An 11,256-nucleotide genomic window follows, 5' to 3' on the forward strand; every position below is an offset into this window, starting at 1 on the left:
GTCAATTAAAATTATGCTCGGAGATGAATCAATTTTTTTAAAGATATTGTTGTAATAATAAGGAATTAGTTCTCTTAATTCTCGAGAAAAATTGTTTTCCACCTTGTTTTTAGGATTTGGTGCACCCAATGCCAATAAACTTTTGAAGTGTGGAAATTTATTAAATCTTGTATCGGCTCTAAATTTATTAAAGGTTTATGTGTTTATAGTGATCATAGGCATCTTGTGTATTGTCTTTTTTATAAAGTGTTGGATGTTAGCAGGGTTTTGAAGAGATGACAGATTCTTCTATCTAATAATTAAATTTTCACTTTCTTAATAACTTTTAAAGTACTCTCCCAAAAAATCATTTTCATAATAACTTTTAAAATACTCTCTCAAAAAGAAATAATCAATTGTAATGTGTTAAAATTATATACACTGTGAGTAAATGTTAAATTGAAAGGATTAAGACATGATACAAATTATTACACCAAATAATATGTCTAACTAAAGAGTTTTTCATTAAAAATGCAGCAAATTTCTCAACAAAGTTACATGAATAAGTATGTGGGGTGAATTTAAAAAAGAAAACAAAAAACTAAACCTCTAGTAAAAAAAATTGAAATACACATTTATTATTATTTTTTGCCATTTATATTAAAAACATGATAAAATTTATATCAAAAATTGTGTTTTTTTTTTTTAATTTTTAATTTTCCTATTTTAATAATATTATATTAATAATTACAAGTAAAAGAAAATAATATCACTTTGTTGACCTTACAAATCACTTTTACTATTCTGGTACTTTGGTTTCTAATTTGCTTATATATAATGGAAGAGAGTGAAATGTAAAAGTTCAAGCCAATTACCACATAGCCAAAAGACTCCATTATGGGTAGTCCAATTTGTTGAAGTCCCAACAAAGTCATTGACCCTCTGTAGCACTGTCCGGTAGAGTCTAAAAGCGTAGAGTCTAAAAAACATTACGAGGAAAAAAAAAGATGACTTAAAAACCCTTATAAACTAATGGCAAGGACTAGGCACAAGAAGAAAACTTGCAGGCCAGAAGTACATGACATAATCAGCAGAATATGGCTACCAGTGGACTGTTCACCTCATGGCCCCTTCCATCGACCCAATTCAAGTACCCTGAACTTGAGCATCAAGAAGAAAACTTGCAGGCCAGAAGTACATGACATAATCAGCAGAATATGGCTACCAGTGGACTGTTCACCTCATGGCCCCTTCCATCGACCCAACTCAAGTACCCTGAACTTGAGCATCCTTTCTTCACATTTACAGGTGTGATACTGACAGAGAATTCCATCTTTTCATTCTTTTCTTTGAACACCAAAAGGTCGGGTTCCACCTGCACTGAAATTTCTGGAGGAGTCTTAACTATTGCTGTGTACACAGATGACGTCTTATTTTCATTTTCGGCCACATTGGTGACAATTCTCTTGAATTTCTGTGAGACTGACCTCGTGTCGTTCCTGAAATCTGCGAAGAAGGAAGGATAGTTGAGGTCACCAATGGCCCCATGGGCGGCACAGGAGTAATTCTTCCGGCTCAGTAACCTAATTTCTTGGTTCGTATAATTGAGAGCACAGAGATAATCCAGATATTCATTCACCCCAGCATCATAAAGCAGCCCAGGATCTGCTGCTTTATTGGCATTCAGGTGCCCGGAACCGAAATCCATGGGATTTGCGGGACCAAAACGAGGGTCGGCCTGATCTGTTATAGCCCGGCCGGTATTATCCACTCTGTAGGCCGTGGTCATGAGAGCTGACCTAATAGCAGCGGGGCTCCAATCCGGGTGCACGGCTTTCACCAGTGCCGCCACAGCCGCAGCATGAGGACACGACATAGAGGTGCCGGAAAGCAAAGAGTAGTTGGCCTTTAATGGAACAGATCCGACGAATGTTGCATTTTCATAAGGCAATACGGCCGCCACAATGTCGACGCCCGGCGCAATCACGTCCGGTTTCACAATTCCCGGGGTGAGAAAATAGGGCCCTCGCGATGAGAAACGTGCCACGACAGGCGCAGGCTTAAATCCCAGCCGGGTTACCACGAATCTCAATGCTACAGTGGTGTTTGCATAATCTGCTATTAGACGACCTTGACCGGAAGAAACCGACACGGCGGGCATCGAGTAACCGGAAGGCGGCATCGAGTAAGTGTGGTCGTCGTAGGCCATTATAATACCGGCAGCTCCGGTTCGGTCGGCTTCTTTAATCTGGAAGTCGAGATCCTCAGAACTGTTACTCATGCACAGCAAAATTTTACTGGCAAGAGATTTTGGATCAAGCGACCGGAAGTGGCATGTTGGAGAACTCTCGTTGAAAACCAGGATGCCGGAAACAACTTTTTTCTCGACAAGGTAAGAAGTTCCCTCCATGAATTTCCCGTTACCGAGATTTATTTCGGCTGCGAATGCCCGATCAATGGTGCTAGCTCCTACCGTCAAAATCCACGGCGCGCCGTTTGCGACGGTTGATCCCTTCGGCCCGTCGTTGCCGGCGGAACAAGAAACGAGCACGCCTTTCTCCGTGGCTGCAAAGGCTCCCACAGCTACGGGGTTCTGGATGAGATCCCGGGCCGAGATGTGAAATGACAGCGACAAGACGTCGACCCCATCGGCTATAGCTGTCTCTATCGCGGCAAGAACGTCAGAACCCACGATGGCATCTTCGGAGTACCAGCCAACCTTGTACATGGCTACCCGTGCCCGAGGGGCCATGCCTCTGGCCGTGCCCGTTGCGTAGCCAAAATAATCAACATCCGGCACAAAGTTTCCTGCGGCCGTGGACGAGGTGTGGGAACCGTGGCCATAATAATCTCGGGCGGAATTGTAATCGTGGATCGGATCTATGTGCCCACCACTTGCCAGGAATCCTTTGTTGAAGTAACGAGCTCCGATGAGTTTTCTGTTGCAGAGCGAGCTATTAAAGGCAGTTCCCTCCTGGCATTGGCCTTTCCAACGGGCCGGTACCTCGCCCATTCCGGTGTCTCTGAAGCTTTGGCTCTCGGCCCAGATGCCACTGTCTAGAAGTCCGATGATAACATCTGAGCTGTTGCCGAAGTGTGATTGGGGCCATATGCCAGATTTTTCGTTGAGGCCCAAGATGTTGTAAGAATATGTGGTAAGCAACTTTCCCGTGGTGTCCGGGTAGCTTGCTAGGTGACCTTGCGTTTTTGTCAGAGCGTCCAGCTCCGATTGGGTTAGCTTGGCGCTGAACCCGTGCATGACTGTGTCATAGATATACAGTAAGGCTTCTTGTTTCTTGTTTGTTGTGAGAGATGTAACGATGGAATTATACCAGTGCTCGTGAGAGGAAAACACAGTGGGCATCTGAGATTTATCCATGTGGACTATGTGAATCTTCCCATCATCCCCTGCTGCATCAGCAATGACCGCTGATATGAAACATATGAACATTAATACAGCTTTCATTGTGCAGGATTTTAAGCTGTCACACAAATAATTGATACTTGCGGATTCGCAAGGACACCACCAAGTCACCCTGACAATCCTGCACAGTATTCGTCGTTATTTCCTGATAAGAAGACGAAGCAGACTATTAATAAACGTGGGGATTGAAGAATGAAATCTGTTGTTGCTGTCGCACAACAAATAATGCTAACCCTAACTGGATACTGACACCTTCACATTAATTTTATTTGCTCACTTCTGCCTCATCTAACCTTCCACCCTTACGACACTTCTACCTTACCCCACTTCTACCTCAGCTTTTATATTTCACATTTTCAACTCATTCCTATCCACCACAACTTTTTATAACTTTTTATATTGAAGAACGAAATCTGTATCGTTGAACAACGAATAATGCTAACCCTTTAAAGTGCATGCTCACATTCATATTTATTTTATTTGCTCACTTCTGCCTGTTCTAAACTTCCACCGTTACCCTCACTTCTACCTGGGTTTTTATTTTTCACATTTTCAATTCGCTACCCACTTTAACTTTTTATAACATTGTTAACTTTTATCCCACTTCCACCTCAATTTTCATATTTTACATTTTCAATGGTCTCTATCTTATTAACATTTTGTGGCATTTATACAATAATCATGCACTTTCACCCTAGAGTCTTTTCAGCTGCATCCACTTTAAAATGCACATTTTCAGTTGAGATTCTATTCCACTTCACTTACATACACTACAAAATGCATTTGAATCGTTTCCTCTTTACCTAAATTCTTTTTAAAATATATATTTTCATTCTCCAACCTGGTTCCTCTTTACCTACATTCATTTTAAAATATAATTTTCACTCTCCAATCTAATTCCTCATTAAAATACATTATTATTAAATTCAAGTTAGAAATTTTCATTTACATCCACTTCCGAATGCACTTCATCTCATACCTTTTTACTTATATCCATTTTAAAATGCATAATGTCACTCTCTAACCTAATTTCTAGTTTTTTTAAAACATATACTTTATTATTAATTCAAGTTACAAATTTGAATTTACATCCACTTCCCAATGCACCTCATCCCATTCCTTTTTACTTGTATCCATTTTAAAATGCTTAATGTCACTCTCCAACCTCATTTCTCGTTTTTTTAAAACATATACTTTATTATTAAATTCAAGTTACAAATTTGAATTTACATCCACTTCTCAATGCACCTCATCCAGTTCCTCTTTACTTATATCCATTATAAAATGCATATTTTCATTCTCCAACCTAATTTCTGGTTTTTTTTAAAACATATACATTATTATTAAATTCAAGTTACAAATTTGTATTTACATCCACTTCAAAACTTACTTGATCTAGTTACTTTTCACTTGTATCTATTTTAAAATGCATTATTTCACCCTCCAAACTAATTCCTCATTCTTTTAAAATAGATATTTTATGATTAAATCAAGGTACAAATTGGAATTTATATCGACTTCAAAATATACCTCATCTAGTGCCTCTTTACCTATACCCATTTTAAAATGTATACTTTTGCTCTCCAACCTAATTCCTCATTCTTTAAAAACACATGCTTTATGATTAAATTCAAGTTAAATTTTTCAAGAATTCAAGTGAGGATGGTGCATACGTTAACTAACAATAATCAACAAATATTTATCTCAACCTTTAAGATGTACATTTTCAATGTAGAAATGAAAATGAATATGTGCATACTTCACTTTGGGGTGAAGGTGAAAGTGCTTCTAAAATAGAACTCACATTTTCACTTTTACTTTAGTTACACTTTATTTATATATTAATGTTTAACAAATTTTTTCATTAATAAACTTGGTTATTGCTCGAATGGAGCTATAGTGAGAGTGGTCATGTCCTAGCTGTTTGAAGCAAATTCTACAATATAACATACCTATGAAATATTCCATGCATTGAGATCCACATATATCCTTGTGAGCAATTAAATTGATGGTTCACTATGCACTCTTCAATCTCTTCCTTAATCAAACTTACTTTTCAAGCCATAATTGTAACACACCCTCCTTCCAAGTCCACCCAAGAAACCAACCAACTAGGCAAACATGTGATGAGAGAGGTTACTAAGGAATTGAACCTCCTAGGTGATGTTAAGGAAATGGAATCGACATAACTCATCGAAAAAATCCATCCACATCAGTAATTACACCCTCAGGAGACAAGTCAACCACTTAGACAGCCTGTTCCTGAGTCCCACTCATGATTTAAGCCTATTAACCTGGAGTTGCTCCCACGCTAAGGGCATGACAATGATCAACAACTCAAATTTTCTCTAATAGGCCTTTATGCCAGTGACTATGGACTTTTCTCAACATATCTGTGCCAGCAACCCTAAGATTTGAACCACTTTTCTAGCCTAGAATCTCGACTTCTTCCCATAATTGGATACAACCTTCAAAATCAAACAAAGACATGATAACAATACTAAATACTCAAAAATCAACCTCAAGACTAGGCTTGAGCAGCCCCAACCGGGACTGACATTATGTAAAACACTTGGCATAAATGAAACATACTGGTCTAAGATACAAGATAGAGCATAAATGACTGATAGGACTTACGAAACATAACCAGAAGGATCACCTCCTTCTCAATTGAACTAGTACATCGTCAATTAGGTATTCATCCATTCATTTAACAGTTACAAGTTAACACGTGAAATACCCATGACATAAACTAGTCATTCAACCATGCTTATAACAAACATAAAACAATATAAATATCATAGATATAAAAACCATTAAATCCACATATAAACTAGTGGAAATGTAAGGGAACTTAAATTTTTTTATTCATCGAAAAATATGATGAGGTTTGAGACTTCCACCTATCACCTAACCATAGACGTGGCTGAACCAAATATCTCTTTCATCCAGTAACCCCCATGCCATATTCCAAGCATGAATATGGGATATCATATAACAACCAGTCCAATAACAAGCAAGGGAATCTAACTGTCTGCTTAACTTTGTAGATCCATCTCGAACCCACCACTGATTTCCCTTCCGGTCTTAGGACAATATCCCATGCATTGTTTCTGACAATCGAATCATACTCTTCCACCATGGCATCTACCTATGCGGGATCCTCCACAGCTTCCTCGAAAGAGGATGGCTCAGTCACAACACATTTGCTCACAAGAGCCATGTATCCAGTGTACCGATCAGGTGACTGTCTCTCCCTGCGTTGAGCTGTAGGTGGTCCTACAACATTCTCTGCATCTTGAGTCAGTCGTTCAGCTTTTGTCATGCGCTTTCACCCTCTAATGGTTGGCGGTGCATGAGTGATCTCTTCCACTCCATGAACTTCGTCCTGTGGCTAATCCACGTCCTGAAGCTCATCCTTAGGAACTAATAGCTCCTCATCTGCATGCAAGTGTGGCTCCCTCTCAAGCAAACACTTCATGGCTTTCTCCTCCTGAAATTTTATATCCCATCATACAACAGTCTTGCCACTGTCTAGAAAATACACACAATAGTTGTGGGGCATATCAGTGTACCCCACAAATATCCCAACCTCTGCGGTCGACTCCAGCTTCTTCCTGGCATCCTTCGTCACATTCATGTAAACGTTAGAACCAAAAATCCTCAAATGAGAAATATCAGGTCTCTTACCAGAATAAACCTCCTCGGGTGTACTCATGCCAAGTATCCTGTGACGACAACGGTTCTGCACATAAACTGCAGTATTGCATGCTTCCGCCCACAAGTGAAGGGGTAGGCTGTGATCATGCAACATCGTCCATGCAGCACCCATGATCGTTCTGTTCTTTTGCTCAGCAACCCCGTTCTGCTGTGGGTTATGGGGAGCTATGAGCTCTCTTCGAATCCCTTCTATGCTGTAGAAATCCTTGAACTCGCCAGAGATGTATTCACCACCATTGTCGCTCCTAAGAGCCTTCACCTTCTTGCCCGAGTCCTTCTCGACTAGTGCTTTGAACTCACAGAACTTTGAGTATGTCTCGCTCTTCTTCTGCATGAAGAAGATCCATCACTTTCGAGAGATATCATCAACAAAGATCACATAATACCTATGCTTTGTTGTCGAAGCTACTGAGAAAGGTCCACACAAGTCTGTGTGAATTCTTTCAAGGATCGCCGTGGCGTGACTATCCTTCTCATGAAAGGTGGCTTTCACAAATTTTCCCAAAGTACACCCCTTGCACTGATCTGACTATGCAAGAGTGCCTTTAGGAAGCCTTGTAGTAATCTACTGCAGTATCTTCAAGGCTCCATGGTGAAGGTGACCCAATCTCCTGTGCCACAGCTCGCCATCATCCCGACTCACCAATCCTTTTGCCTTGCATGCCATTGCTGCACAGCCATCTACATGCAACTGATAAAGGTTCCTGACTCAAACCCCTATCTTCCGGGTTTCTCCAGTTGTCTTACTGCGCAGGAAAGCCTTTCCTCGGCTGAAAACAACATCATATCCCTTGTCTTCTAACATCACCACAGAGATAAGATTCTTCTTCAATCTTGGAACATGCATCACTTCCTTCAATATGAAGGGTTTACTAGACTCCCTCTCAAAGGAAATGGTACCGATACCAGTCGCACTGTATCTACCATCATCACCCATCTCGATGTGCACTCCAAGATCTTTCTCCTCCAGATCAGAAAATAAATCTCGATCTCCTGTCATGTGAAAAGACGCACCACTGTCCAAGAACCATACTGATCCCATCACACTTGATACCAAGCATGTGATCAACAAAAAATCAAGCTCAAACTGTGAGGCTAAGGCCTCTCCCACTGCAGATCCAACAACTTGCTTATTTTTCTTCTTCTGCGGACATTTTGTGGCATAGTGTCTGTGCTGGTGACAGTGAAAGCACTTCACCTTGGACATGTCCTGCTTCTTGCCTTTTGCACCAGACTGAGAAGATTTCTTGTTCTTCCCCTTCTTTTCTTTGGTAGCCAAAGCGAAATTTTCTTCATCAGTTCGCTTTGATGAAGATCTGTCCCTGGTTTTCCACCTGATCTCCTCCTGCACAAGATCTGACCAAAGTCTCTCCCATCCTGGCAATTTCTCCCGACCATTGACAGAGTCCTGATAAGAATGCCAACTCTTCGGAAGACCAAGGAGAGCCAAGCTCACCAAGTCCTCATCATCGACAGTCACCCCCACACTTCCCAGCTCATCCCGGCACTAGGTGAACTTCATGAGATACTTGGGCATATTGTCTCCATTCTCACACTTAATGTTTCTAAGTTTAACCTTTAGCACCAACTTCCTCTGGTCGTTCTTGCTTTGGAATAGATCTATCAACGCTTTCCACATCAAGTATGGAGAAGCCTTTCCATGCAGGCTGAACACAATGTGATCCTTCACGCCCTCCAATAGAATCCTTCGACACTTTGCTGTCTTCTTTTGCCAAACCATAGCTTCAGTAGCATTAGTAGGTTTTGGGACCTGAGCCTCTATGAAATCCTTCAACCCATTATCATCTAACACCACCTCCATCCTGTCTTTCCATGCAATATAGTTCAAGCTGCCTTCAGGAGCATACTCCAATCGCAATCCACTGAAAGACATTTCAACTTTGACACCAAGGAAACACTGCTGCAAATTCGAATTCCACCAGCTCAAAACTCAACTTCTTCTGATCTAAATGTTAGGATATTCCGACACATAGGATATAGTTAAGTTCAACTTGGTCTAGTATAGAGTTAGGTTAGAGTTAGGTAAAGTGTGTTTCTTTACCGTTGTACATTTTGTAACTTATAATCCGACGGCCACGATATGTAGTGATCCGACGGTTCACTCTCACCTCGGTATTACCGACACTTGATCCGTGGCTTGACACCCGATTGGTCCATGAGTTCTATTTAAAGCGCATGGAGGGTCATTGTTCGGGTAATCCGTGCATGAGAGAAGCTTATGTAAATTTTCATTCTTTGATTAATAAATTGCCTGTAGTACCCACGTTGGGACAGGTCGTGGACTGTTTCCCTCCTTGCACTTTGAGGGTTTTAACCACGTCAAAAATACTGGTGTATTGATTTGAGATCTGGTTGTGAGCGGTGTCCTTTTGGTGTTCTTTCTGAGGAACTTACCCTGTAAATTCCTACATGGTATCAGAGCCAGGTTGAGGGCCGCGTCCGTTGGTGATCCAAATCTGAAGCCGGTAGAACTGCATGTGGCTGTCGTTTCCTAGATCTGTTGTTTCTGACTGCTTTCGGGTCGAGAGGACTGCTCTGTTGCGTTCGGAGCATCTGTTCCAGTGAGGAACCCCTTTCGTTTCATGCGAAAAGGTTTCCGGTAGCCCTAGCTGCGTCATTTTTCAGATCAGGAGGTATACAATGTTTTTTTTTGCAGTTTACTGTTATTTTCTCTCTGCTTATTTCGGTCTCAATTTATTTAGCCTTTTTTTTAAACCGGATCTATACCTTTCATTTCTGCGTATGCTCTTTGCCCTGCGACTCTGTGCGATCTAGGCAAATCAGAAACAGAAAGGAAGGATTTTTCTCATGCGTATGCTCTTTTCCCTGCACCTTAGTGTGATCTCGGAAAATCAGAAACATTGAGAAAAATATTTAGTTTTTCGGCTAAAGCTAACTTTGAGATTTTTTTTAAATTTCTAGTTTTTTGGCTAAAGCTAACTTCGAGCTGCAAGGTTCGTTTTTCTTTGCATATTCGTGTTGGGTTTTGTGTTTTGTGTTTTGTAGGGAAAAAGAGCTTTCTCAAGGCAAGCACGCAAACCAAGGCCCCCCCCTCCCTCTCTCTCTCTCTCTCTCTCTTATCATCCTTGTTCTTTATGTTGATGATCTTATTCTTACTGGTAGTGATCCCAACCTTATAAACCATGTGAAGTCCAGCCTTAAAAAGAAATTTGAAATGACAGACTTAGGACACTTACACTATTTTCTCCGTCTTCAAGTCTTGCAATCCCAGGAGGATATTTTCCTTTCCCAGTCCAAGTATGCTTGTGATATTCTTCGTCATTTTCACATGGAAGACTGTAAGCCAGCCCCTTCTCTCTTTCAGTCTGGAGTCAAAGTTTCAGTCTCTTGTACTTCTCCTGAAGTTGATGCTACCTTATACCGTCAACTTGTCGGAAAACTCTTGTATTTAACCCATACTCGTCCTGATCTTTTCTTTGCTGTTGGCCTTGTTGCTCGTTTTATGCAAAACCCCCGTGAAAGTCATTGGAAAGCAGCTAAAAGAATACTTCATTATGTTCGAGGTACAATACAGTTTGGGATTCATTACAGTGCCAAAGCAGCTCCTCTGTTAGTTGGTTTCACTGATTCTGATTGGGCTGGTGACCATGATGATCGGAAGTCTACTGCCGGTTATGTCTTCACTCTTGGTTCAGGGCCTATTACATGGGCTTGTAAGAAACAGGCTGCCATTTCTCTTTCGTCAGCAGAAGCAGAGTATCGTGGTGCCGTGGAAGCTAGTAAGGAAGCCTTGTGGCTTCGTCAGATACTATCAGAGTTTGGCTTTGAGCAGCAGCATCCAACCACACTTTGGTGTGATAATAAAAGTGCCATTCAGCTATGCAAAGATCCAGTCCAGCATCAGCGCAACAAACACATTGAACTACACATGCACTTCATCAGAAAGCTCATTCATGACCATGTTCTTGAAGTGCAATATTGTCCAACAGATGATCAGGTTGCAGACATCTTCACAAAGGCTCTCATAGAGGCGAAGTTCACTAAACTTCGATATATGCTTGGAGTTCAGGAAGTTGTCACTAAGGGGGGATAGGCTCTAGTGCCTCCTTCCTTCTCCTATTGTGTCATATTTGTAAATCCTTCAATCCTAT

The 11,256-nt window shown here is 41.0% G+C and overlaps 1 pseudogene; it reads right to left on the bottom strand.

Annotated features, from left to right (window-relative positions):
- Positions 1-863: 863 nt before the first annotated feature.
- On the bottom strand, positions 864-3,509 carry LOC149243646 (subtilisin-like protease SBT1.7 pseudogene; annotated as a pseudogene).
- Positions 3,510-11,256: the final 7,747 nt, after the last annotated feature.

This window comes from Pinus tabuliformis, chromosome 8 (assembly GCF_031772625.1).
Source record: "Pinus tabuliformis cultivar Carrire ecotype Pingquan chromosome 8, CPIR1, whole genome shotgun sequence".
In the NCBI taxonomy this organism is placed as follows: Eukaryota; Viridiplantae; Streptophyta; class Pinopsida; order Pinales; family Pinaceae; genus Pinus; species Pinus tabuliformis.